This window comes from Chlorocebus sabaeus, chromosome 2 (genome assembly GCF_047675955.1).
Source record: "Chlorocebus sabaeus isolate Y175 chromosome 2, mChlSab1.0.hap1, whole genome shotgun sequence".
NCBI lineage: Eukaryota > Metazoa > Chordata > Mammalia > Primates > Cercopithecidae > Chlorocebus > Chlorocebus sabaeus.
Window position 1 is genome coordinate 80,142,703 of NC_132905.1, and position 23,777 is coordinate 80,166,479.

Below are 23,777 nucleotides of genomic sequence, written 5' to 3' on the forward strand. Positions count from 1 at the left end.
GGAAAATCATTATACAAAACCATAGCCAAGTAATAGATTATTTTGGAAATTATTCATTTAAAGTGGTTGGAAGCTTTTTTAGTATAGAAAGCACAAGGATGATTAGAATACATTTTTACTCAATAAATATTCATAATATGTGGCTAGGAGAAGCATGGTTCATTTAGGGAAACCAGTAATAACGGCAATTATCATAGTCCAGAAAAATGATTTTGGTTATTTGGATTAACTTGTGAAATAAAGAAAAGTGGGTGAAATTTTAGATGATTATGAAATGAAATCTACAAAAATGTGTGCTTATTGGTATGATGGTTAATTTAATGTGCCAACTTATCTGGACTAAGGGATACTCAAAGAGCTCGTAAATCATTATTTCTGTGTGTGTTTGTGAAGCTGTTTCCAGAAAAGATAAGCATTTACATTGGTAGAATGAGTAAAGAAAACAATGCTTACCTGTTTGAGTGAGTGCCATTCAATCCTTCGAAGGCCAGAATAGAACTAAAACACAGGGGCAAAGAGAGTTCTCTCTCTTTGTTTGAGCTGGGAAATCTATCTTGTTCTGCTAGCAAACATTGGAGCTTCTGGTTCTCAAGCCTTGGGGCTCAGACTTGGACTTACTCCACTGACTTTCCTAATTCTCAGATCTTTGGACTTGGATTAGGCCTATACCACTGGCTGTCCCAGACCTCTGGCTTGCAGATGGAAGTTTGTGGGACTTTTCATCCATCTATTTGTGTGAGCTGATCCCTCATAATAAATCTCTTTGTATATATCCATACCTATATCTATAATCTATTTCATTCTCTCTCTCTATATATATATATACACACACACACACAAACACATATATATACACACATATATTATATAAGACTTCTGTTATGCAGGCAAATAGTGTCTATATATATAGCGAGAGAGAGAGAGAGACACTATTTGCTCAGTTTCACTGGAGCAGCATGACTAATATGATTGGATATGCGGGATGTAGAAAAAAGAGGCATCAGGAATGGTTTTCAATTCCCAAGATTATGGAGGGGTGAAGGCAGAAAGGATATAGAGAAAAAGCTCTTAGAGAGGCAGGAAGAAAATCGAGAGAGTGTAAAGACATTGCTGCCAAAAGAGCAGTATATTCGAAAGAGTAAGAGATCTGCTCCAACGTCAAAGTACAAAAGACCTGAAATATAGCTAGAGCTAGTGACCCTGATGTTACACAATCAAATGACCAGCCCTGAATTTGTTTTCTGTTTCTTACGCCCCAGTGTTTTTATACAAATACATTAAAATACAATTTGAAATTAAGATAGTAACAGAGTAAAAAAAAAGTCATGTTTGAACACTGTGGTCTGCATGCACATTAGGCAAATGTGAAAACTATGAATATTATTCTGGGTTATTTGTGCATTAATGAAATGCCTAGCTAGTTATTTTCTAATGACCCACTTTAGTTAACTGATCAGCTCTGATGAGAATATTAAAGTGCCTTGGTTTTAGTTTGAATGCTAATATTCTTTGCAGACGTTTGAAACATTTAGATGATCATATCTATTTGTTTAGAATGATGACAAATAATTAGCTCATTCCTAAGCCAGAGGGAGCATTTATTTTCTTCCCCTGAATGAAAAGGGGATTTTTCTTATTGTTAAAAAATTTAAAACCTTAGTATATCATTTTAAAATATAAAATTCTAGCCATGCAATATGAGATTTTGTTAATGTTTGTAACAATGAAATAGAGAAAATCATTACTTGTGCCAGTAATCAATGCAGATAGATTAAACATATAGACTTATATAATATTAGATTCCTCAGATCTGAATTCTACTTTTACCCAGCCCCTCCAAATGCAAGAAAGACATTTGTGAAAAGACAATGAAGCATGCATGACGTTATATTTCAATTGTCTTGGCGTTTAGCTCCTAAATTCAATATAGAACATGGCTGGGCTATGCTTTTGCATAGAAAAGACTTCTGTTATGCAGGCAATATTAACCTCAGAATATAGGTTGGCCTTCATCTATCCCAAGCCCACACCTAAAATACAGATTCAGGTATATTATTGAAAATAAAAATCTTAAATATATCTGATAGCTAAAGAGGCTTATGAAAATGTCAGTGCATACTACATGCATTCAAACTTTAACCTTCTTGAAAGATTCACCTCAGAGAGAACACTTTGTCAAGGCAGAGTATCATAGATGGTGACCCATTTTTGATGTAGAGCGATAAAATAGAAAAGAAATAAAGAGATGAACCTTTAAATATAAACCAAAATTATCCTGAAACATTAAATCATTTGTTGGTCAGGTAAGTTTTCCTCCTCTTCCTTCTCCTCCACTTCCTGTAACTCTAAGAGGATTAACGACTGGCTTTGTTATTTTCTAGGAGTGAGGCTTCTTTCTAGGATTTGGATTGGGGCAGTCAAAATCATGGAGTATCAGAGAAAATATACTCACTTTTATGGAGATATTTCCTTGTCAGAGTCATTGTTTCTATTTAATTCCAGACTTTTGTGAATCAGTTTTGATGTTACATCCAAAATCCTCTGGGGTGAATTGGGAGAGAGTTATGAGTAAATTGATTCTAAAGGCTACTTTATCTAATGGTAAACAGCTGTTCTAAAGGGTTACATAATACCTGTCAGAGATAAACAGAGCCAAAGAACATCTTTCCATCTTTAAGTCAATCTCTGGTCCACACAAAGAAACAAAGACCTACAACATATTTCTCCCTTTCTTTGTACTGGGAGATTGTACCTTAAAAGTCTCCATTCTTCAGTCAATCTTTGATATTCTACTTCAAACATAAATTGAATTTTTCCTTAGATTTGTATTATTCCAAAACTGTCTCTCATTGTGTCTTAATTTTTCAAAGTGCCAGATAATTAATGGAACACATTTTCCTGGCTCATCCTCAAGTTTCTTTAAGTAATTGTTTTAATTACTCTCATCTTTGCAATCTACTATTCTCTTCTCAAAGCACTCCACTTTGAATTTCCATCTTCTTCTTGTCATAAAATGATTTTTTGATCATCAATAATTTCTATGTTGACAAATCCCAGTGACCTCAGTTCTGATACAATATTATTCTACTTCTTAACATTGTTTGGTATAGAAGACAGCTCATATGTTTTTAAATATTCTATTTGTTTACAGGAATATCAAAATTATTCATTTTCTTGCCATCCTTTTCAATGCCCTCTGTCATTTCCACATTGTGATTTTATTTATAAACATTGGAAGAAGCAAGGGTTCAGCTCTCGTTTCTTTTTCTATACTTTCTATATTATTTCCATAGGTTCTTTGTTCTGATGCACATTATCTTCCAAGGACTCTCAAAATTGTATCTCAAATGCCACAAAACTTATACATCCTATTCCCTACTTGATGTACTTAAGTGAGAAATTTCAAAATTTGTCTAAATCTTCTCCTTTCCCAAATGTCCATTTTAGTTACTTGCACCCACATTCAGTCAATTGTCACAGCTAAAAATTAAGCCAGTTTGAGATATTATTCCCTTTCATTCACTAGCTCATAATACCTTATAGTTCTATTCTAACCAAAAACTCTGTTCTGATTTATGTGTGTGTTTGTGTGTGTGTGTGTGTGTGTGTGGTGTGTGTGTCTTTATCCTTCCCTAGCACCTGTGTCCAAAACTAACTCTTATGGCTTACTGTAACAGCCTCTTAGGATAGCTCCCTCTTTCTACTTTTCACTCTTTATAATCAATTATCCACTGAGTGGATAAAGAAATGGCTTAAAATATGCATAATATCAGTGTGACATATAATCTAAAAGAAGAACATGTTGGTACAGCAGAAATGGAAAACTACATCAAATGATGCTGAGAAACTAATAAAGATATTGACAGACAAGCAACCATGCAAATTCAGCAATACGAGGGTCATTAGTGACCTTGATAAGAGCAGTTAAAGTGAAATGGTCTGGGATGGAGTGGGTTGTGTAAAGAAGGTAGGTGATTAACTGGAGAGAATACGCACAATTATTTTAAAGAGTTTTGGGTGAAAGCAAAGGGAAATCGATAAATAGCTGGAGAGGAATGTGAAAGAAGAGGAATGTTTTGCATGAATGCATATTTCATTATCAAGAACATCCGGCTGGGCGCGGTGGCTCAAGCCTGTAATCCCAGCACTTTGGGAGGCCGAGATGGGCGGATCACGAGGTCAGGAGATCGGGACCATCCTGGCTAACCCGGTGAAACCCCGTCTCTACTAAAAAATACAAAAAACTAGCCAGGCAAGGTGGCGGGCGCCTGTTGTCCCAGCTACTCGGGAGGCTGAGGCAAGAGAATGGCGTGAACCCGGGAGGCGGAGCTTGCAGTGAGCTGAGATCCGGTCACTGCACTCCAGCCTGGGCGACAGAGCGAGATTCCGTCTCAAAAATAAAATAAAATAAAATAAAGAACATCCAAGTATGTTTACATGATATAGAAAAATCCAGAAAAGGTAGAAATTTAAGTACAAGAGAGAAAAAAATGGGATGATGAAATTAAGACTTGATTTATGTTTAGCCACAGCAGCTAAAAGTAGAAGAAAAAATTACAGAGAGGAAAACGCTCTGACAAAACATAATCTGAAAATGTGACAGTGTTTTGCCCTTCAAAGATATGCCTACATGTAACCTACTAATACACTAGATGAAACACCAAGAATTTCAGTAAATAGAAGTAGCTGTGGGGCTAAATGCTATGCAAAAAAGCTTGGTGAAATCAGGCTGGTAATGTAAGACAATAAAGCTTGTAAAAATAAAAATAAAATAATATCTTTTTAAGCATGAGTAACATGAGGTAAAGATTTTTTTAAATCGAAGGTAAATAGTATTAGATATAAAAGATATACATTTGATTACATTAACATTAAGAACTTTTGTTTGCTAAAGGAAGGCCTACCTAAGAGAGTGAATAAAGGAATTCATAAGTACTCTTACCTTTTCTTGAAAAAAATCATGCACTGTTTTGTAACACTCATATCTAATGCTGTGTAAAATCTGGAAAAAAAAAAGTCTAATATTCATAAAAAAGACAAAGATCAAAATGAAAATAGGAAAGGAGGGAATTCACACACATGAAAGTGAATACTATTTCAAGGTCCAATAAATAAATAAACTTGTTTTCAGTAAAATTACTTTTTAGTAACCAATGTGATATACCACCTCAGAAGTACACAACTGGCTAACATTCAAAAGACAGAATATTCTAACTTTAGATATAAATATGGAAAAACCTAATGTGGACATGGAATAACTGAACTCTCATACATTCATGGTAAAATTTTAAATTAGTGTGAACAACCATAAAAACTTTTGTCAGAAAAACTTTTTCAGTAAACAGTCTCATCACCTGTTACCCACAATTTTGTATCAGTGAACACACAACGGATGTCAATGGAATGCATGTGCCCATCAAAAGACACAGACACACATACTCTTAGAAGCTTTATTTCCAATACCACAAAACTGGACCCAATTCTAATGGCATTTATCAATTGAGTACAGAAATAAGTTCGATTTCTTTCCTTCTTCTACAATAGTTTTGCCTTTGTAGAATTCTTCTTTTAATTTGTTTTACATTTTGGCTTTAAAATTTCCATCCTTTTGTTAATTGACAAGTAAAAATTGTAGATATTTATGGTATACAACATAATGCATTGACACATGTATACTTTGTGGAATGGCTAAAACAAACTATTTAATGTATATTACCTCCTATGATTATCATTTTCATGGTAAGAACACAACATTTTCATATTATTTAAAATTTGAATTTTCTTTTTGAAAAATAGTGGCGTGACTGAATTTATACTGTTCTAAGCAATTTTTTCTTATTTTCAGTACTATTTCCTATTTTTCATTGTTTTCCCGTGACAAAGAAATAATAAAAGGGGGTGAGAGAAGAAAAAAGAAGGAAAAAATAAGAGGAAGAGAGGGAGCGAAAAAGAAGGAAGAAAGGAAGGAAGGAAGGAAGAAAGGAAGGAAGGAAGGAAGGAAGGAAGGGAGGAAGGAAACAAGGAAGGAAGGAAAGAAGGAAGGAGAAAAGGGAAAGGGAAACGAAGGAAGGAAAAGAAAGAAAGATAAACTATTGAAGCAAAGAGATGTACATGTTGCTGCTGTTCATTCATTCTCAATGCTTCTGATGTTTATGAAAAACGTTAAGATTGTGGGTTCTGACCGCATTTTAAAAGGTTTTCAAAGAATGTCAGGAAATAATAAGTATGTAGAGTTTTAATGGTCATAAGGTTCTAATTTTCATACTTAAGAAAACTTAAGCTGGGAGTGGTGTTTCACTCCTTTAATCCCAGCATTTTGGGAGGCTGAGGCAGGTGGATCGCCTGAAATCAGGAGTCCGAGACTAGCCTGGTCAACATGGTGAAACCCTGTCTCTACTAAAAATACAAAAATTAGCTGGGTGTGGTGGCTCAAGCCTGTAATCCCAGCTACTCGGGAGACTGAGGCAGGAGAATCTCTTGAACCCAGGAGGCAGAGGTTGCAGTGAGCAGAGATCGTGCCATTGCACTCCAGCCTGTGCGACAAGAGTGAAACTCTGTCTCTAAATAAATAAGAAAAAAGAAAAGAAAAAAGAAAACTTAAATGAATCAAATTTTATTATGTGATTTTTACATTTGCTACAAGTTGAACGTTTGACCCTCAAAATATATGGGTTTCAAAATAAAATAAACATAGCTTGACAGTGTAGACCAAATATCCAATTTGTCTCCTGTCATTATTAGAATTAGTTCACTTTAATAAAAGAAATCAATCACTGAATTAAAAGAAATCTCAAACTTTTACTTTGAGGAAAAGAAAAAAGCAAAGTCAGTAAATCAGTCTTTCCGTATAGAAATGACTTCAATTTGAAGATACCTAACCTAAAGTGCATGATGAGTAATTGCCCCATTAATTTGATGAATGTAGACAGTAATTTGTGATGATTTAAGCCTCAAACTTCTATTTTTCCCTCAGATGCATTGGATTTGTTTTACTTTAATTATTTGGGTCATTGCCTTGATTTCCCATTTAACATTACTTGTAAAAAGACTTTTTTATTTTTAAAATATAGCGTTTTTAATGAAGTTCTTTCTACTACCAACTTTAGCCTTTAGCTTACCATGTTATGACACTATATGTAAATAGCCACTTTAATAATGACATTTGGAATGGCTCCAAAAAGAAGAATAGTAGGAAAGCTGTGAATCAAGCTTTTGTGCCTTCAATTTTAAATGCATATTGTACCGTTACATTATTTTTCTTGGAACTAGAATATTTATTCTTAGATTTTTTTCTTAATCTCCTTCTTCCTCTTTCTCTTCCCCCTTTTCCCTTCACCTCTCCCTCCATTCTGTGATATTTTGAACTACAATTAAAAATTATAAATCATATTTTAAAATTGGATTTTTATTTTAATTATATATTAATTCATAAATTGCTATTAATTTAACATTAACATGCACTTCATTAAATGTGTTTAAAATATGAAAATGAAATTTTGTTTTTGTTATAAACTAACACCTGTATATTTGAATTTTCAAAATTGAAACAAAATAAAAAATAGAGCTTAGCACTTTAATAAAATATGACCTTTAGGATCAAGTTAATATTCACCAAAAAATGAAAATTTTGTATTATATTAAATTTTGTTTTAGAATGACATACATATATGCCATTTTTCCTTAATTCTATTCAGTTTAACATTTTCAACTTAGAAAGTTTTTAATGCCCTCTTTTGCCTTTGAGATTGGTAAATGTTCATGCATTGAGAACAAAAGTAATGAATTAATTTTTACATTTAATTAAAATGTACTAATTACCAAAGACAAATTGACAGAAATAATTACTATGTCAAACATAATAAGTTGAATTTTAGCTTTAATTTAGCTAAATTTTAATTCTCTATTTTTATCATCAATCAGAAAAGCAGGAATAATTTATTTTAAGTCATTAAGCAAGAATTTGCAATATCTAGGGTGATTTTTATGTTTTAGGGATCAGTTTATCACTTTGGTCTATTTGTATGAGACACTCAGGAGTCTTTGGCAGAGAAATTTACTCTAAAAAACTAGAAGTAAATAAAGCTATATTTGATACTATCATACATATGCATCCTTAAATCCTTGAATTCACCACCAAATAGCTTTCCTCTCATTTACTCAGCCATATTCCATGGTGAAACCCTAGAACTTGCACTGCCAATAATGACAGCTTCATTGACATGCAAGCTTCCTGCACTTCAGCCTACACTCTTGACTTTCCAGTACATGTCCTCTAGTCCCCTAATATTTTGTTCTAGGGGATTATTCTGGTCACAAAGTAACCAAAATCAAATACACAAAACTAGCAGAATCACTAAGTCCCCTAACTGAATGATGTACTGAGGTACCATCTGTTGTCCTGTCCAAGGTCAAGTTTTCTTGTGCACTGGATTGATGATCTAATCTCATTACATATGCATTTTTTCCCATTCACTTCTTCATAATTAACTGTTCCATCTTTCTTGAATTAGTCCTGTATGTACAAGCATACATGAAAAAGAAAGAAAAAAATCCCTCCCATGACCCTATATGACCCTATATGTCCTTCACTTATTTCTATGCTCATTTTTACAACTGTACTATTTCTTTTATCTTTTCTGCCCAGGATTCTGTCCCTATAGTCCTTTCAAGCAGAAATTTACTTCTAAATGTTGATTTCAATGGTAATTTCTCAGAAATTATCTTACTCAGCCTGTAAGCAACATTTGACAAATTTGATTCTCTCAGTTAAGGTAACACAACCATTTATAACAAAATGTCCCTGTCTGAAGACCTCTTGTGGCACAAGATATTTCTGTCCCAATATCCCTTCCAGAGGACACAGATACCTTTCCCAAATTCCCTTTCTATGTCCTCCTATGTCATGGCCAAGTCTTGTTTCATTATGTTCTATGGCAGAAGATACCTCTGACCAGAAGTTCACCTGTGTAAAGAAACTCTTCCCTGCAGAGTTAAAAAATAATAATTATCTATAAATACAAAACTGGCTAGCCATATGCAGAAAACTGAAACTTGACCCCTTCCTTACACCTTATACAAAAATTAACTCAAGATGAATTAAGACCTAAAACCATAAAAACCCTATAAGAAAACCTAGGCAATACCACTCAGGGCATAGGCATGGGCAAAGACTTCATGTCTAAAACACCAAAAGCAACAGCAACAAAAGCCAAAATTGACAAATGGGATCTAACTAAACTAAAGAACTTCTTCTCAGCAAAAGAAACTATCATCAGAGTGAACAGGCAGCCTACAGAATGGGAGAAAAATTTTGTAATCTATCAATCTGACAAAGGGCTAATATCCGGAATCTACAAGGAACATAAACAAATTTACAAGAAGAAAACAAACAACCCCAACAAAAAGTGGGTGAAGTATATGAACAGACACTTCTCAAAAGAAGACATTTATGCTGCCAACAAACCTATGAAATAAAGCTCATCATCACTGGGTATTAGAGAAATGTAAATCAAAAGCACAATGAGATACCATCTCAACGCCAGTTAGAATGGTGATCATTAAAAAGGAAAGAAGAGATGTTGGAGAGGATGTGGATAAATAGGAATGATTTTTACACTGTTGGTGGGAGTGTAAATTAGTTCAACTATTGTGGAAGACAGTGTGGTAATTCCTCAAGGATCTAGAGCTAGAAATACCATTTGACCCAGCAATCCCATTACTGGGTATATACCCAGAGGATTTTAAATCATTCTACTATAAAGACATATGCACACGTATGTTTGTTGCAGCACTATTCACAATAGCAAAGACTTGGAACCCACCGAAACATCCACAATGATAGACGGGATAAAGAGAAAGTGGCACGTAAACACCGTGGAATACTATGTAGCCATAAAAAAGGATGAGTTCATGTCCTTTGCAGGGACATGGATGAAACTAGAAACCATCATTTTCAACAAACTAACACAAGAACAGAAAAACGAACACCCCATATTCTCACTTATAACTGGGAGCTGAACAACGAGAACACATGGACATAGGGAGAGGAACATCACACACCAGGGCCTGTAGGGGGTTGGAGGCTAGGGGAGAGACAGCATTAGAAGAAATACCTAATGTAGGTGATGGGTTGATGGGTGCAGCAAATCACTCTGTCACGTGTATACCTATGTAACAAAACTGCATATTCTCCACATGTACCCCCAAACTTAAAGTATAATAAAAATATTAATCTTATAAAGAGACCTTTCTTAGTTTGCTCATTAATTCCACAGATTGTCACAGATTGCCAAGGATTTACTGGTCACATTTTTTCTTCATGAACAGATAGGCTAAAAACATTTCTCACCTTTCCTCTGCATTTAATTTAGCAGCAGGTTACTGAGTTCTGGTCAATGTTATGGAGGAATAAGTAGATAGAACCCTTCAGAAGTAGGCATAACTACTCCTATATGATACTCTACATTCTCTATTGCTTTCTCTGATGGCTATATAGGAGTATTGTGATTAAGATGATGGAATCACAAAATTACAGGAAACTTGTCACAGTGCCATTTAATGAGTCATGCAATATTTACTGAATTATGGTTTAAGAACTAAATATTCTGTTAAGACACAGTGGTTTGGGGGTTAATTTAGTAGCTAAATATATATTCCCCATATCATCCCTCCCTCTAGATCCTGATGCTCACATTTCAACCTGCTATCTAAAATAGGCTCTTGGAATGCTAATTAGCATCTGTACATTAAAATAACCAATACTTAATTCTGGGTTTTCACTTTAAAAAAAAAAAAACAGGTTGTCAGGTTGTTCCCCCAGTGTTCCCCTAGTTTATGTGTAGTTCAGGCAAAATCCTCAGTCAGCACTGAGTGTTTTTGTATGGTCTCATCCTATTTCTAGTGTTATCAAGTTATTTGGCTAAAACTTATAAATATATCCATAACGCAAATGCTTTCACTTCCTACTATTGTAACCCCAACTATGTTACCTCTTACTTAGAACATAGCCATAGCCTTCTAACTCTTTGATTTTGAATATATTATCCTTCTGAGTTAAGTTTTCCAGTGGGTTTTCATCTCTTGCATACAAACATACATAACGTAGCTTAAAATTATGTGCTGGATTTAGTCCTGATTTCATAAAGAAGCATTTGTAGGAGTCGTGGAAAAATATTTTGACCTAAGAAATACATAACTGTTTGTATTAGGTGGTGAAAGTTAACGTTAGCGTGATAGCTAGAAGCCAGCAGTGTGGATTCTTCACTCTTGAATAGTGTGTAAAACCATGAGTTTTCCTTTCTTCTGAGTAGAAATTTCCTATAGACATAGAATATGTAATATTGAAGGTATTAGTGAAACGTCTCAATCCTATCTCCAAGACTTCTTCATGACGTTCTGTATGTTGTCTGTGATACACAGGACAAAGGTTGTTAATTATGGCAGAAGTCATACAAATAACAGTTACTATAAGGCAATAATGCTTTTGAGATACATACTGAGAAGAAAATCTTTGCAAGTGATGATAAAGATTAAAAAATATAAACACCGGGAGTTATATATTTGATAAGGATCTTTTGTCAGTTGATTAGTGAGATAAATGGATGAGAAAAGAATATGTCATCTACTAGAGGACACCAGCCAAAGAATGATGAGGACTTGGATCTCTGTGGAGCAGTGATATTGCAGAGGAGATGATCACTGTGAGAACTACCCAAGAAATAAAATTACCAGAATTTTATAATTTTGGGAAATACAGGACATTTGGGAAAAAAAAGGAAGGGACGACAATAAGTAATAATACAAGCTTTTGAAAATTCGGTGGCTTGTGTAACCATTACCTGATGCGGATTCTGTAAGAGGCAAAGAATACTTTCTCACTTATGTATTGCCAAGGATCATTTTAACTTCGATTGCAAAAATCAACTTGGAAATTTAATTACTGCTTACATGCAACAATCAACTTGGAAATTGAATTGCTGCTTAAAATCTAAACTTCAGTGGAAGCAAACGGAAGTTGGTAACATGTATGATCTGAAAAATAATTTACCCATTACAACTAATTTGTCTTCCTATTGTTCTAAGCACATGAATAAATAGCTCAATATACAAAAAAAAAAAAAGAGAGAGAGAGAGAAACATAATATTAAGAACATCATCAGGTCTGTGATTCTAATAAGAATTGGAGAGTTATTTGTCTTTAGTTTTTAAATTAAAAATCTAATATCTTTTCTTCTATAGTTAAGTACAGTTGCTGGGTATAATTGAGCAGAGTGATATTATAACTAATTTGTGGCCCTCTCTCTCTCACATACACGCACAAATTTCAGAAAGTAGCTATACTCATGGATCCTTACTCCTGAAAATCACTTGTAGAAGATATAATTCTAGCCTTTGTCATACAGCTGTAAATGACTGTGAAATAGAGATGCTCCAGACACAAGATACATCCATGCAAAAAGATTACAACTAACATTCATATTGCATAAGATTATGCAAAAGCTTTGTTAACCTGATATTTTCAATGCACATTAAATAACTAGAGCCTTTGTCTGTCAGTTAACTCCTATATAATTATTTTAACAGGCTACAGAGGCTCAACTGATCTGTAAGACTAAATCACCATTTTATTTAAAAAATAAAGATATTGAGGCAAAATTAATTTTAGTTACTCTTGTGATATATAGATATATATATGCTGGGGGAATTATAATTAAAAATAAAATAAAGCTTGTGACTCTATTTCCATTATATCACATTTTATCTTGATTTTGAGAGGAAGATAATAAACGTAATGGGAATATTACTATTAGTAATAAAACCGAGAATAGTTATTAATATTATTATTTTTGGCTGGGCATTGTGGCTCATGCCTGTAATCTCAGCACTTTGGGAGGCCAAGGTGGGCAGATCACCTGAGGTTAGGAGTTTGAGACCAGCCTGGCCGACATGGTGAAACTCCCTGTCTGCTAAAAACACAAAAATTAGCTGGACGTGGTGGCAGGTGCCTGTAATGCCAGCTACTTGGGAGGCTGAGGCAGGGAGAATTGCTTGAACCTAGGAGGCAGAGGTTGCAATGAACTGATATCACACTATTGCACTCCAGCCTAGATGAAAGAATGTAACTCCATCTCAAAAAAAATACATATATATATATATTTAAAATAATATTTATCTGTCAGTTAGCTCCTATATAATTATTTTAATAGGCTACAGAGGCTCATAGACTATATATATAACTAATTATATATATTATGTATAATAAATATGTGTATATATGTATGTATATATAGTTACTAACACATTGAAAGTTGCACATATGCCAAGTACTGTTCTAACTGCTTTAGGCTTCTTATATGGCAACCCAAATATGGCATGCTAGTTTCTAAATTTGTGGTATTCCTGATATTTTATTGGTAGAAATAATTTATGACATTGGTCATTGTGACATTTAATATCAATGATTTCCAAATTTATTTGCAAAATATGTCACAAATATTTGTGTAGCTACTTAATTTTTCCTTCAAATAGTTAAAGCAAGTGGGAATCTTGTCTCTTGTATTAATGGCTGGCATAGCTGTGATGTCTTATGGACTTTTTTCATATGAAACAGTGATACCCAGACCCATTTCTAGAGATTCTAATTCCATTTGTTTGGAGAGCAGCCTTAGGCATTGGGGTCTCTCTCTCTCTCTCTCTCTCTCTCTCTCTCTCTGTCTCTCTCTCTCTGTCTCTCTCTCTCTCTCTCTCTCTCTCTCTGTGTGTGTGTGTGTGTGTGTGTGTTAAGGGAGGCATAAATAAGTATTTTTAAAAATATATACAAATAGTTCTATTGTTCAGTCAGTATTAGATACCAATGATTTGGAATTGGAATTTGAATATTTGTTACAGTGCTTATATTCTGGTAACAGAGAAAAGTCAATAAATAAGATACAACATACCTACATGAGAATGAAATAGGTAATTTGCATGTTAAAAACAATATTTGTCTTTATAAGAAACTCACAGATGTTTTCCCAAAGTGATTGCATGTTTTACAAGGTCACTAGCAATGTGTGAGAAAAATATGTTCCATATTCTTGTTAAAAATAAGCACTCTCAGTCTTTTAAATATTATATATTCTATCGGGCATAGTAGAAACTCATTGTGATTTACTTTGTAATTTTCTGATTATTAAAAGTAATAAGCATGCTTTTATGTGATTACATTTCTGTGTATTTACTGAAATGTTTGTTCAAAACATTTGCCTATGTTTTGAGTTGTTAGTCTACTTCCTATTGAATTAGAAGGGTTTTTAAATATATATATTCCAGATACAATTTATTTGTCATGTACATGTACTTCAATTACTCTCTCCACAGCAAAGGACACGTATGTTTATTGTTCCATACAATGAATACATATTCTTCAAGAGCAAAGGACAGCCATGTTTAGGGCCTATTATAAAATGTCAGGGTTCCCAGAGCTGAGTTCCCCTCTTGCAATGGAATTCACTATGGTCGTTGGTGTCGTCTAATCCTCTTGTCATTGTCCTGGGCTTGGGGAATTAGTAAAATATGTTGACACTCTGGCAACTGTTATTTCCATGAGTAATGAACTTCTCTTCATCTCTGACCAATGGATGTTAGTCACTAATATCCATGAGACTCTGGCACCCAAATTTGTTAGCTTGCAAGTTGGTTAAAATCTCAGGCCATTTACGACTCTTGAAAGCAACTTCAACTTCTGGGTACCTACTTATGATATATTTGGATTTGTCCATTATTCCTCTCTTATGGGCTCATGGAGATCTCATAAAATGTATCTGAGGAAAAAACAAAATACAATAAACAAAATCTTATTCCTAGATTTTAGAAGGTTGTGGCATCTATTGAAGAGGTATGACACTGCATTACAATGGCATACCTATGTGGTTATATAGAAAAGTTGGAGGGACATCCTCCCAATGTTTGGTATGTCAAAAGTGAAGCTTGTTGCTCAATTTTTTTTTGTATAAAATATGACCACAAGTAAAATATATACTGATTTTTAGGTAGTAAGATAGTTTAGTGCATGGTCATAGATCGTTGACATGAATACTTGTGATGATTTTATGTTTGATAGTAAGATGGATATTTTGAACATATTTTGTGTTCTATCTGGAAGCTCACCAAAGTTCACCCACTGTAGGGGAGGGTTTTGATAGTCAAGAGAACCAATTATCCTATTCTGTATATGATTGTCAGCTTCTGTTCTCAGCCATACCATACTTGTTCATTAATTCATGACCTGTCATGACACCTGTCACTATTTCTGAGTGCCCGATCTGCCAAGGGTAGGATCCAAAGCAGAACCACTAGTATGCTCCCTCTCCATGAAAGAACAAACTGGCTATATGGTGGCAGGTTGATAATATTGAACCACTTTCAAATCTAAGATAACACGATTATTTTTTGTGTTATAAAATAAAATTAATGTTAATATTTATTTACCTTCCTTCCTTCCAACGTTTTTGCCCAAATGTAGATTGAGTGAATATCTTACTAATTATTCTGCTGCCTCAAACAATACTGCTTTTGACAAGTTAATCATTTTGTAGAAAAGGAGGCAATGAGCAACACCTATCACAACTAATGGTTTTGATATATAGAGAAAGAGTTGTGACAGAATGTTAAAATCTAAGCTATGTCACAACTAGGTAATAAGAGCTTACATATTTAGGTTACCAATTTCTGAGGAGTATGCCACAGACTTGGTATTTTAACAGTTTTATTGAAGCTGGAACATAGATATAAGAAACAAGAGATGTAAACAGAATACTCTCTCCCTACTACTTCTAATTGCACTCTCAGTTATTCTTACCTTTTATTTTTCCATCTTTGTCCTCTTTTTATTTAGAGGTCTTGTTGTCTGCAAGATAGGAGTGCTTCCAAAAGAGAACACAACAAAGGTTCGATTGAACTAGAAGCTGATATTTTGTCCTACCTGTTCTGATATATTCCTGTCATCTGGCTATTTGTGGTTCCTTATGACCATGTGGTGATTGATTCTGATTATCATAAAGAAATGAGATCGTATGGGGTAACAGGTGTATAATGGTAAACCAGAACATTCTCTAGAACATCCAGACATGACTCCAGTGGTTGATGGGATTTCATGTCTTTCCTTTTAAGGAAAACAATGATCATTTGTTCACTTACACAATTATACTTGGAACACACATATTTTTCATTATGATTGTTTCTATGCTTTCATGTAGATAGAAAGGTGTGTTTCAAAGCTGATCATTCAGAGAGGTAGACTGATTGTGTGGAATGTTTTCTTTTTGTATTAAAACAGCCATTGCCCCGGGAGGCGGAGCTTACAGTGAGCTGAGATCCAGTCACTGCCCTCCAGCCTGGCCGACAGAGCGAGACTCCGACTCAAAAAAAAAAAAAGAAAAAAAAAAAAAACAAAGCAAACAAAAAAAAACCATCCATTGCCCTTTTAATGTCTAGCTGTGTGTCAAGCACTGGACATCTAGGATCTACATTTCCCAGACTCCCTTGCCAGTAGGATTCCAATATAGATGCTAAAATTAGAGGAGCATATTAAAGGCTTGGAGGTTGGAAGGAAAGCAGACATCATTAATTTCCTATCTCTGCAGATATGTCAAGTGCTTGAACACATTGAAGAAATGCTGTTTGAGTGGCTAATTCCCTAGAGTACAGCTCTTCTTAATGATGCAGGCAGCTGGACCACTGGAAATAACTTCCTTGATTTCTACACTTCCAGATTTCCTCCCATGATTCCTCCTGATAACTGTTCCTTATCCTTTTCTAATACTTTTAAAGAAAACAAGTTTCCTGCATGTATTCCATTTTTAAATTATTCTGTCAACCAGGCTGGAGTGCAGTGATGCAGTCACAGCTCAGTGCAGCCTCAATCTCCAGGGCTCAGTCACAGCTCAGTGCAGCCTCAATCTCCAGGGCTCAGGCTCAAGTAATCCTCCTGCCTCAGCCTCCTGAGTAGCTGGGCCCATAGGTACATGCCACCACACCCAGCTAATTTGTTAATTAGAACTTTTTTTTTCTTTCTTTTTTTTTTTTTTTTTTGTAGAATTGGTATGTTTTTATGCTGACCAGGCTGTTTTCAAACTCTGGGGCTCAAATGATCCTCGCATCTTGGCCTCCCTCCTACAATTTTTTTTTTTTTTTTTTTTTAATACAGGGTCTTGCTGTTTTGCCAAGGCTGGTTTCCAGTTCCAGAGCTCAAACAATCCTCTTGCTTCAGCCTTCTGAGTAGCTGGGACTACAGGCATACACCACTGCTCTTGGCTTAAATTTCATTGTAATTTAAATACCTGGAGTGTTTTCTGTTTTCATAGCAAATACCTTATTTACATATTAATCTATTTTAGGAAATGAATAATGTCCTTTTAATTTCTGCATCATTTCGTTTTGAATTGCTTAGCAAAGTCAAGTAGTTCTAAACCTTGATGACCTGTATATTAAGATAATCTTTAAATTAAAATAAACAGGCTGGGCACAGTGGCTCATGCCTGTAATCTCAGCACTTTGGGAGGCCGAGGCGGGGGCATCACCCGAGGTCAGGAGTTCAAGACAAGCCTCGCCAACATGGGGAAACTCCATCTCTACTGAAAATAAAAAAAATAAAAAATTAGCAGTGTGTGGTGGCAGGCTAATTTAAAATATACTTCTATCATTATTCAGCATCTACCTTCTGATAATTTTATACTCCATTAATTTCAGAATAAGGACCTGAAAACATTGCATTTTCATTTTTTCCCATCCATAGTTTGTGCTATTGTTATCATACATTTTAAGCATGATGTGGGCCGGTCGCAGTGGCTCACGCCTGTAATCCCAGCACTTTGGAAGACTGATGGGGGAGGATCAGTTGAGATCAAGAGTTCAAGACCAGCCTGGTCAAAATGATGAAACCTGGTCTCTACCAAAAATACAGAAATTGCCCAGGCCTAGTGGCACATGCCTGAACTCCCAGCTACTCGGGAGGCTGAGGCAGGAGAATCGCTTGAACCCAGGAGGTGGAGGTTGCAGTGAGCCACGATCATGCTACTGCACTACAGCCTGGGCAACAGAGCAAGACTGTCTCAAAAAATTAATTGATTAATTAATTAAAACAAACAATGAAACAACTGGATAAACAACAAAGAGCCTTCTGACCTACAAAATTTGCTAAGTTACGTGAGTCCTATTCATAAACGTCTCCGTTTTACTCCATGTGTCACTGATTTTCAAAACTTTAAGCAAACTGGAATCATTTGAAAGGCTCGTTATAGCAGATTTCAGGGCCTTGTCTTCAGATTCATGTTTCAAAGGTCTGGAATGGGGTGCAAATATTTAAATTACGGAGTTCCTGGGTAACGCTGATGCTGCTGGTTCATGGGAGGCATTTGAGAATTACCTCTCTCACTGGATTTTAATATTTCACTTTCACTTTCTTTTCAAATACATATTGTCAACTGAAGAAAAAGTCGAGCTTTTAGAGAAATAGAGTTTGACATGGCAGCAACTGTGGCAAAGCAGCTGCTGCTGCCAGGACAGCTGGAGACGTGAGCCCACGCTGGGGGCTGTCCATGGGCCCACACTCTCTTGATGAGTGGAAGTCCCGTTGGATCAGAGTAAGATGGACAGTAGCTTTGGTTGCGATTGTGGTGAGCTGGAGCCACCTGATCACTAACAAAAGACATCTGTTAATCAACAGCCGCCAGGGCTTTGTGATGAAATATATAGCAACAAAGGAAGAAAAGAAGCAAAATGGAAATAGTGCCTGCCAGCACCTTAGAACAATGCTGCTCAGGGCCAGTCCAACATTGAATGTGTCTGCACTGTGAGGAGAATGTTCATAGAAGCCTGTTGTGTTGTGTGCATATTTATTCATATTTTTGTTAAATGTTAAATCATTTATCACAGTAAATCTGGGTGCATAGTATATAATTTCATTTCATTGGAGCTTCTTGAGTGTTTCCTTTAAATGTCTGCAGAGTTGCTGCCCCTTTCTTGAACTATGAGTACTGCAATCTCTTAAATTCTCAATATGAGTAGAGCTTTTTGAGCTTTATATCTAAGGGGAACTGAACAAGCCTGTTTGGAAAATGCAATGAACATCAAGAAACCATCCTGCTATGGAAAGCATAATTATTTTTCTTCTCCCTGTTTAAAAGATCCTTCCTTTTGATGTCAGTTTTCTTCCTTGTTTACACAAGTTCAACGATTCAAAAGGAAAACTCGATAGTAAGGGTTTCAAACGGGCAGAGAAAGTTGAAAGTCTCATGAACATTCATGGTTTTGATCTGGGCTCTGGATATATGAACTTAAAACCTTTGGATTGTGGAGGCAATAGCTTGTTTTTTTTTTCTGCTGTAGACGATGACTGCGATAAAAGAATCCATCAAGAAAATTGTCCTTACTGATCCCCAGACTGTCAAAAATGCTCTACATGAAATCAAAATTATTAGAAGATTTGACATCCTAACATTGTGAAAGTGTTTGAAATTCCTAGTACCAGTGGAAGCCAATTAGCAAACAATGTGAACTCTCTTACCAAACTTTACAGTATTTACATTTTTCAGAATTACATGGAGACAGACTTGGCGAATATGTTGGAGCAGGACACTTTACTGGAAGAGCATGCCAGACTTTTCATGTATCAGCTGCTAAGGTGGCTTAAGTATATTCACTCTGCAAATGTATTGCTCAGATATCTCAAACCAACTAATCTTTTCATTAACACTGAAGACACGATACTGAAGATAGGGGACTTTGGTCTTGCAGAGATCATGGCTCCTTATTATTCCCATAAAGATCATCTTTCTGAAGGACTGGTAGTTAAATGGTAAAAAGTAAACTACTTTTACTTTCTCCTAATAGTTATAGTAAAGTCATTGACATGTGGACTGCAGGCCACATCCTTGCTGAAATGCTGACTGGTAAACCCTTTTTGCAGGTGCACCTGAACTCAAACAGGTGCAGCTGATATTAGAATCCAGTCCTGTTATACATGAGGAAGATTGTCAGGAGCTTCTCAGTGTAATTCCAGTTCACGTTAGAAATGAAATGACTGAACCACAAAAACCTATAACTCAGTTGCTTCAGGGAATCAGTTGAGAAGCACTGGATTTCCTGGAATAAATTTTCGTATAGGTTAACAGCAGAAGAAGTGCGGTCCCATCATTACATGAGCGTATATTATTTTCCAATGGATGAGCCAATTTCAAATCATCTTTTTCATATTGACGATGAAGTTTATGATATTTTGCTTATGGATGCAACTCACAGTCACATTTATAACTGGAAAAGGTACGACTGTTAGTTTTCAGGGCATGATTGGTCTATGCATAACAAATTTGATATTGATGAAATTCTGCTTGACCCAGGAACTCTGTCTGATGTCACTGATGAAGAAGTCCAAGTTGATCCCCGAAAATATTTGGATGGACATTGGGAAAAGTATAAAGTATCTGGAGGATCCAATTGCTGTACTAAGCCTTTTTGGCAGCACCCAGATCATCATGACAACAAATAGGCATTTGAAGTGTAGCCATATTTGTAACTACAAAGCCAGGTCATCATCATATTTAGATAACTTAGTTTGGAGAGCGAGTAAAATTAACCATTACTATGAACCCAGGGTTATTACAGATATTTCCAGTTGGAAAGAATAAAGCAGAGAAAAATCTGATAAGAAAGGAAGTGAAAATGTGAAAGGAATGGATTGGTTAAAGCCCAGAGAGCGCTTGAGGAAGCCTCTCAGCAACTGATTGAAAAACGAAGGGAAAAAAAATCAGGGGTTTGATTTTGATTCCTTTATTGTAGAAACTACTCAACTTAGTTCACAACACGAGCCTACTGATGCTGTTGAGAAATTAAATAACTCGAATAGGTCAGAGTCCCAACTAGAAATGAAAAGTTTGATATAAAAGACAGTAAGCCAAGAAAAACAGAAAAAAGGAATGGCAAATTTGGCTCGATTACAAGTCTTGTACCAATCTTCTTGGGACAGCCAGTTTGTGGGTGGTGGGGAGAACTATTTTATCACAAATTAGTTTTGTTGTAAGGTAAGGAAGTGTGAATGAGTGGAGAAGGAAAACATTTACACTAGTTACTTAGACAAGTTATTTAACAGGAAAGAAGATGCTGAAATACTAGAAACTGAACTGGTAGAGGATGGGAAACTTGGGGAGAGAGGACATGAAGGATTTCTGAACAACAGTGTGGAATTCCTCTTTAACAAGCACCTCCAGCCCATGGGCATCCTGCAGTGTCGCAGTCCAGTTGGGTCACCACTTAAGTCAATACAGGCCACATTACCACCTTTTGCTATGGAATCTTCCCGTCAAATTCCTCACAAAACCTGCAGCAACATTTTAAAACATGTGAACTAAAATACTCAGCAGACATTTATCTTTGCTTTCTTCATGAGATGTGTTTTGTCTTTATTTTATCACTAGTGTTTAAGTCATTTTTTACTTGAATCAGATGGTGTAATTTAGTAAGAATTAGCTCTTGGTTTTTACAATCCAGACTTTTTTTTTCCTGCATATGAGATAGTTTTCATTTTAACTGGCATGTCGTTTGCACACAAAAATAAAGAATAGAGCAAACTAATGCAACACTGGAGGAGGCAAAAGAAATGCACTAAGACAAGTAAAAAAACATCCTCTCATAGAACAATGATCTGTTTTACAGGAAACAACTCTTGCCTTGAAATTTACACAGTGAGCTGGGCGCAGCGGCTCAGGCCTGTAATCCTAGCACTTTGGGAGGCCGAGACGGGTGGATCACGAGGTCAGGAGATGGACACCATCCTGGCTAACACGGTGAAAACCCGTCTCTACTAAAAAATACAAAAAAACTAGCCGGGCGAGGTGGCGGGCGCCTGTAGTCCCAGCTACTCGGGAGGCTGAGGCAGGAGAATGGCGGGAACCCGGGAGGCGGAGCTTGCAGTGAGCTGAGATCCGGCCACTGCACTCCAGCCTGGGCGACAGAGCGAGACTCCGTCTCAAAAAAAAAAAAAGAAAGAAATGTACACAGTGAGACTCTACATAATTGCCTGAAAATATCTATTTTTTTCTAAAACATTTTTTATTCATGAATATTTTTAAGTTTTTCACACTGTACACATTTCTTGAAACATATGACACTAGTAGCAATGGAAAATGACTGCCAAAATTGGGTTCACATGTGTTATCTAGCTCAAGATAACAAAAGTATGTGGCAAAACATATACCACTCACAGTGCTTCACAATATGCACATTTATTTAGCCAAAATTTATTGTAGTAAACTATTCTTAATAAGACTCATTTACTGTTTATCAATGTTCCGATATGCATTCTTTATAGTGAAGTGTTAATATATCACATCTTATTTATTTTAGCAAATCAGTATATTTTCTGTGTTTAATTTTTAAAAAGTAACTTAGTTTTTAAAATGTATTTGCAAATACACTTCATTTGGCACTACGGTTTGTTGCCTACCTAACTGAATATATAATGTCAGCGTATCTTAAGCATGTCCGTGTATTTAATTTACTTAAGTGTTTAAGTAAATGATCACTGTACATAGGAATTTGTATTGTGTAAGTGCTTGATTTATCTTTAAAGAAAAATTAGGAATGACTTTATTGTAAATTACTCCAAGAAGTCTTGTGTTTATTTAAAAAATTGATGTTAAACTTGAGTGTGTGGAAATAATTAAGGTACATCATTATTGTAGTTTAAAAGTTGTACATGATAAGACATTTTGATTTTATTGTATGTTTTTACTGAATGGTCTATTCCTCATCCCAAGGCAAGCATGAATAAAATAAGGTTAAATGTAGCAAGTGGTATCACAGTCTCTTATAATTTGTTTTGTCTATTTCATTGTATTGAATAGTCTGTATCTTTGGTTATCCTGTTTGAGGAAAAAGAAGAAATAAAACACGGCCCACAAAAACAAAACAAAACAAAGAAAGAAAGCAAGCTAGTTTTATCTGGAAGTCATCCTGAGAATTATTCCTGAGGCCTACAGCCTAGGAGCAGTACAAAAGAACCTCTCTAATGGGCTGGTTCTATCAGAGGTGGTTGAACCAAAGCAACTCCATCTTGAATAGGGGCTGGGTAAAATGAGACTGAGATCCACTGAGCTGCATTCCCAAATGATTAAGGCGTTCTAAGTCACAGAATAAGATAGGAAGTGCACACAAGATACAGGTCATAAAGATTCTGCTAATACAACAGTTTGCAGTAAAGAAGCTGGCCTAAACCCACCAAAACCAAGATGGCAATGAGAGTGCCCTCCGGTGGCCCTCACTATTACACTCCCACAAGTGCCATGACAGTTTACAAATGCCACGGCAACATCAGGAATTTACCCCATATGGTCTGAAAAGAAGAAGGCTTGAATAATCCACTCCTTGTTTCGCATACAATCAAGAAATAACCATAAAAATGGGCAACTAGCAGCTCTCGGGGCTGCTCTGTCTATGGAGTAGTCATTATTTTGTTTCTCTACTTTCTTAATAAACTAGTTGTCACTTTATGGATTCACCTTGAATTCTTCCACAAACCCTCTCTTTGGGTGTGAATTGAGACCCCTTTCCGGTAACAGTTCCAGGCTGCAGGCCTCAGTCTATAGTTCTCAGTAAGACTTCTGAATAAAATCAACTTTAATTCTTTAAAAGTCTATTGTTTTTCTTTAGTCAACAATATTTAATAAAGCATTTTATGTTTTCAGAAGTTCTTACATTTTATTTTTCTTTGCTAAGTCAGACTTACTACCTGTCACTAAGTTCTC

The 23,777-nt window shown here is 35.6% G+C and overlaps 1 pseudogene; it reads left to right on the forward strand.

Moving 5' to 3' along the window:
* Window positions 1-975: 975 nt before the first annotated feature.
* On the forward strand, window positions 976-21,402 carry LOC103221034 (mitogen-activated protein kinase 6 pseudogene; annotated as a pseudogene).
* Window positions 21,403-23,777: the final 2,375 nt, after the last annotated feature.